The sequence below is a fragment of the Euprymna scolopes genome, chromosome 11, assembly GCF_053919585.1.
Source record: "Euprymna scolopes isolate OS-2025 chromosome 11, ASM5391958v1, whole genome shotgun sequence".
Lineage (NCBI taxonomy): Eukaryota > Metazoa > Mollusca > Cephalopoda > Sepiida > Sepiolidae > Euprymna > Euprymna scolopes.
In genome coordinates this window covers 64,798,475-64,805,150 of record NC_136492.1, presented here as the reverse complement: position 1 = coordinate 64,805,150, position 6,676 = coordinate 64,798,475, and the positions used below count along the sequence as shown (strand labels likewise).

General features: G+C 33.3%; 1 protein-coding gene across 21 annotated transcripts in view; it reads right to left on the bottom strand.

The window, feature by feature from the left end:
• Positions 1-6,676, bottom strand: part of LOC145287890 (dedicator of cytokinesis protein 9-like) — a 718,435-nt gene that overhangs the window by 610,807 nt on the left and 100,952 nt on the right. The window lies entirely within an intron of this gene.

Here is a 6,676-nt window from a genome sequence, read left to right as displayed (position 1 = left end):
AAACCTCGTTTTGAAAAAATAACTTATGAATTAAAAAACAAAAAAGAAGTCACATGTTCAATCGTTATAAGAATATAAAAGATATACACGCTGAAGAGTAAATATTAACAAAATAAGACAAATTCTTACCACAGGTCTGTCATTAAAAGGAAATACAAAAATGCCCAATCTTTCATAAAAGTTTCATATGCAATCATATTCCCTACCTTTTTTTTTTTTTTTTTTTGATAAAGGACAGCGGATTGTACAAAATATTGGAAACTATATTCACACCTATACTTTACATGTTTTTGTTTTTCATGAAGCTAAATTTCCTATTTGACAAATATAAAGAAATTCATTTTTAGCTGGAAGTAACTACAAACTTTACTTAAAGACACCGAAATGGGTGGATGTGGGTGCAGTAAAAAATGAGAGTGGACACGCCCATAAACATCCTTGCAATACATCAGTGTCATCAATTTCGACCTCCATCAAAACAAGGGACATAGAACTGAAAGAGAAAACACACACACGTCCCAACAAGAAAGTAAAGATTTATAGATTTGTGTTTGGACATAAATACACGTGTGTGTGTGTGTGTGTGTGTGTGTGTGTGTGTGTGTGTGTGTGTGTAAAAAAGAAATAAAGTCCCTCCTGCTAGATTAGCAGAACAACATGCTTTTTTTTTTTGTATAAGGTCGTGGGTGGTACTGTATGCATGTGTATGTGTGTGCTTTCCAAACTCGCTGTAGAATAAGGACACATGGGAAATGCTATTTTACACGACGATGAAAAATAAACAAATAGAATCTACAAACAAGTCATCAGAGGCTACAGATCAGCTGTGCTTCTAGCAGACATAATAATAAAAAAAAAACTGTTCACGTAATTCAATAGTTATTGATTGATCGATTGATTAGGAATTGTTAGTAGCAGCATCACTTATAGAAGTCAATAGGAACAGAAGCAGCAGCAGTAAAATGGCACGGTTAGTAAACAACTAAAATCCAATATAATTTATGTGTGTGTGTGTGTGTGTTAGTGTGTGTATCAGTAAACATTTTTTTTTCAGATGCCTGTGATTTGTGTCAACAAATTAATTATTATATGAAGAATTGTCTACGATGTTTAGGCACATAATATTCAAAGAGATAATGAGACAGGATTCAGAACTGCATAACCATCTTAACCACTTTAATACTAGGAATCTTCTAAGTCGCAAAATTATAAATAGTGTCTCATTCTCTGCATCGTGCATCTTCAATGCTTTGTTTAAAAAAAAAAAAGAGAAAAAAAAAAAACCCCGCTGGCTAAAAATGATAAATATTCTTACAAACAAGTTCTAAAACTGAGCCTCCTTTTGCACTTTATCAACTTTTTATATTCTAGTTTCATAGAATGTTAATATCAATTTTATATAATTCATAATTTGTCTATTAAAAAAAAAAAAAAAAAATGGGTATTACAAAAAAATATACTGATTTGAAATACATTTATGGTAGACAGAAATCCGACAGCGTGTTCAACTATTAAAAATAGCATTGTTTACTTATTTATGCTCTGTTGTTAATGTTAACATTCATCGAGCTTTTACTTTGAAAATTCTGGTAAATTTTCTTATATATAACAAGCCGTGCGTGATCCCCTCTTGTGCTGCATGTGAGATGACACCACAAAAAAATAGTAAAGAAATGATGAATGTGAGAAGTGTGAAGGGCCAATGTTGCCTTCACATTTTCTCCAAGTTTCAGAAAAATCTAATGGATGGGGCAAAAGTTATGAGGTAAAAAGTGTCATTTTTTGCAATTTTGGAGCATTTGTGACCTCTTTTGAGCTCCTGGAATGCTGAATCCCAGTGAAAATGGAAAAACTATGCAGTTTCACACCTTAAAACATGTATATTTGAATTCAGCACCATAAAAAACTACTATATAGACATACATATACATTTTTGAGTAATATGAAAAAAGAGCTCAAAAAGTCATTTTTTTTTTTTAGCCCTGAAAGTCCCAAAGCGATGAAAACCAGAATTTTGCCAGGGTCACCCATACTGAATTTATATCAACACTGGCCTCCACATTTTGGCCAAGTTTCAGGAAAATCTAATGGATGGATCAAACACTATGAAGTAAAAAGTGTCATTTTGGGCCATTTTGGGTGCAGTTTCTGGCCTTAATACATGTATATTTGACCACAATGAAAAAACACTATATAGTCAGATATATCAAGTTTTTGTTGAGAAATATGAAAAAGAGCCGCAAAAAGAGGCGTTTTTAGCCCTGAAAGTCCCCGGGGACACGAACCAAAATTTTGCCAGGGTCACCCATACTGGATTTATATTAAGAACAATGGGCTCCACATTTTAGCCAAGTTTCAAAAAAATCTAATGGATGGATTAAAAGTAATGGGGCAAAATGTGTCATTTTTGGCCATTTTGGGACATTTTTGACCTCTTTTGAGCCCCTGGGGCGCAAGGAATTTTTGTAAAAAAAAATTTTTTTCACTGTGCACATATATTTACTGAAATAGAATTTGTAGCAAAATTTCAGGAAAAACTAATAGACGGTTATCTGGCAATAGTCCGCACGCATGGATGCCACTGAAAATATACGTCCCTCTCCGATAAATCGGAGACCAACAAATATATTCCCATAAATATACGTGTGTGTGTGTGTGTGTGTGTGTGTGTGTGTGTGTGTGTGCGTACATTATAAGTGAGAACAGAGCAGAGTAACAAGTTAACAATGGGAAACATTTTTTTTAATTTTTTATTTGTTTTTTTTTTTTACCTAATGTCAAGAATCAATCAGTTGAATTAAAGATTTTGAAAGGTTCCTTCTAAAAATAAACCCCATATCCCCTAGTTCCCAAAATAAATGGGGTTTAAGGGATCAATCACATGAGATCATTACCCCCACTCCCAATCAATTCAATTCTGTTGATTCTTCCACACAGTCTAATTGTACTCAACACCGATGTCAACGGTTATGAAAAGGTTTGGATTTATTTGATGCCAGATCAACGTTTTTAAGGTTATTTAATGAATAATCAATTGAATTTCTTTAAAGATTTCATGCTTCAAATTTCGATCTTTAAATATTTATATGGGTTGCTTTATGATGTAAATTGTATGTGAATAACATCGTGCTATACACAGGATAAATTCTATTTAACTTATGAATGAGACCCTGACAAATACTAACACTTTGGGGCAGAGTAGACCTAAAAATAATCAATGTAATTGAAAATTATACCCATAACCGACTTTGTAGGGTTTGGAAGCAGGGTAAATAAAGGTAAAGTAGAAATGGCCAAGAAAGATGAATTTCCATCTGATGCAGCATGGGCGAAGACCTTGCTCAGATCATTGTGTTAGAAACACATAAAAACTAAGATCAGAGTAGAGTCGCGTGTATTTGATCTGATCTCCTGTATGCATCATTCAAGACAGGAGCCATGGATCTTAATGTAATACACCCGTGTGAAACGAAATGACCGAGCTATGATTGCAATAATTCGTCAAAAGAAATGTGGAAAAAGTTAGCGGAAGTAGAAAAATAAAATCGGTCCAGTCATGTGAAAAAGGATATCTCGAGAAGGTCCAAGGAAATTAGTTTTCACAGAAAATAGGTGGTCCACAAAAAGTTGGCAGACTGCAAAGGAATTGAAAATAATTGGTAGCTGAAGACATGAAAAAGTTATCATTGAAAGAATCAAGATGTAATAGAAAAAGTTGGACACGATGAATGAATAAGTTTAATCTCGTGAAGGAAGAAAGAGCTTTAAAAAGATTTTAACAGAAGAAATTATTAGATACGTATGATTTCCCATTGTATTGTGTAGTGTGATGTGTATTGGAAGTGACATAAAATTTTATTAATATAGAAATAAAGAAAATTGATAAAAACTATGGGTAAACATAATTGAGAGTGAAAATAGAAAAAAGAATGTTTCCTTTCTCTTACATATGTAGATAAAAGTATTGATTGAAAGCCAAAACATACAGACATTCAATTTTAGTCAATCAGTTGATTCGTTTTTCATAGGGAAAGTAACCTTGGAGGTTTTGATCTGTCTGCACGGCTGGCCAGATGGCAACAGTGATTTGCACAGGTGTTATGATGGACAATGGCCAAAGGAGCTCTTTTAAGAAACCACAGAATTTTTCTGTTTGGACTCCTTAATACGATAGTTTCTGTGAAGAATGGAGAAGAGGGAGAGTAGGAAAAAATTATCAGAAAAAAAAAAAAGGAGAAAATGAATCATATATATGTGATTGCATCGGTGTAGTTTTGTAAATGTAAAACCACTTAAACACCAGTGTTTATCGAAAAGTGCAGGGCGTTATAGTATTTTTCATTTATACATACATTACGAGCTACATATATGCGTACATGTTTCAGGACTTATGACACTGAATTTCTAAAGAAATCGCAGGAAAAACAAGTATGCATGCATGTAGCCAATAATATTTGTAAAAATACTATATGTGTGTGTGTGTGTGTGTGTGTGTGTGTGTGTGATGGTTATGGCATTCACCCTGGGTTGGTTGAGCCGGCTCTTTCCACAAGTTCACCACGTCCTGACCACTGGCTAACCAGGCACAGCGATTCAAGACTATTTCCATTATGAGTGCAAGTCATTCACGGTTCCAGCGACGAACCTTCTAAAGGTTCAGCATCAAAATCAGTTCAGCATCCTGCTTCAATGTCCTGAGTTAGGTTTTGAGCTAACCACCATAATGTTTCTTCTAGCCTGGTGGTGGAACTGGATCGATAACTTCAAGGATGAAATCAAGTGGGTAATCGCTAAAGGGTATAGCCGAACCAACGAAGGCTTCTAGTAAGGAGAGATCCTGCAGCAAGTGTGAATTGTACTGTTGGAGACAAACTGTTGCCAGCAGACATGGAGCATGTAGTATAGACAGTGATGGTCGGAATACCTTCAGTTTGTGTGTGTGTGTGTGTATATATATATATATATATATATATATATATATATATATATATATATATAGAGAGAGAGAGAGAGAGAGAGAAACATACGTATGTGTTACATGAAAGATCGATATATGCAAGCGTGAGACTTAGTACAATAATTTACTCAAGATTAGCTAAACATTATGAAAGACTGCCTATTCTTAATGAACGATATTTGAAAGTTTAATTATTTTAATGTTTCAAATTGCAGCAAAGAGGAACATACAAGATATTTAAAAGCTAAATTAAAAAAATAAATAAATGAACATACATTTTCCTTACCATTTTTCTTCTTATCGAAAATAGAATATTTTTTTAAATTTACCATATTAGTTAAGCATTCCTTTCTCCGCCTAAAGGCTGACAGGACCAGATGTTAGATTTTTAAGCAGAATGGATTGCCCAAACCAACCCATGACAAGATGTTAGTTTGTCACAGGTTATTCTCTCAGCTAGGCTAATACCCAATTATACACCTTAGTGGAACGTTTGTTTCCCACATTTAATATTCAGAAATAGTAACCCATCTAAGTATTAACGTTGCTTAACTTTGAAGATCTGATGAGAAACAGTGTTGATGTAATGCAGCCATTTTCAATGATAATCGAGTTAGCTGTTAAACTTCTAAACTTCACTTGAAAATCCAACTTGTTCTCTTTCATTAATTCTGAAAAGCATATTTGGAATCTTTTTTAATTGAAAACTTCTCCATTCTCCACATGGGCCAATCCTATTGAAATTGACACTTTCAAAACAATCTACAATTGAATAGAAAATAAATAGGAAACAATAGTTCAGGATATAAAAACAAAAAAAAAAGGAAAAGAAAAATCACTATTAAGATACAAAGGAAACATTCTCATCATTTTTTCCACCATTATGTCCAAAACAAAGGGGGGGGAGGTAACCCCAACCCTGCAATGATTAGAGATAACGACTATGAGTCACAGTGAAAGAATAAAGTCAATTTAGAATTAAGATGCGATTTTTTTTTTTTTTTTTTTTTTTTAAATAAATTTTCAGTTGTGTCCTCATTCTTGCATCTATACATTGCTGATGATCAGTTGTTTGCTAAGTCGGGTGCTCGTATTACAGTTTCAAATAGAGCTATGTTGTTAAACCTGTATATTGGATGGGCATATCTTACTTTAGATATGTCTAAGCATTTTTATGAAACTCAGATCATTTGTCTGTCACACTTCATAGAGTGTTTGAAACATTTTTATGTGCAAATTGAAATGCATGCATCTAGTAACGTGCAGACTCAACGGTCTAGAAAGAAAATACTCGCTTAGTTCTTAGAATGCATCCAACAAGTCTTGTAAATGATGTTTATGACAAAAATTTCATCCGGACTGAAGAAATAACAATATTCCAACGTATCATGAAGCTGGCTGAAAATTTTTTTTTAATGATTCAATGAATTGTCAAATGTTAATTAATAACCAGTTCTTGGAAGTGTGAAATCTCTAATTTAACATGCACATTAAACTGTTATTCGCAGTCAACTGATAGTTGGAGATGGAAAGATTCAAACATGGATTTCGTCGTTCAAAACAAACAAACAAAAACAGAAAAAAAATTTTTTTTTCAGTGAAACATTTCCTTATTTTTTTATAATTTATATGTGGAGTATAAGGATTTCTTTCAGTTTTTACATAAAACTCAAAGTCAGTGGTCATTTTCTTTCTAGGCCGTTTAGTCTAAACATTACC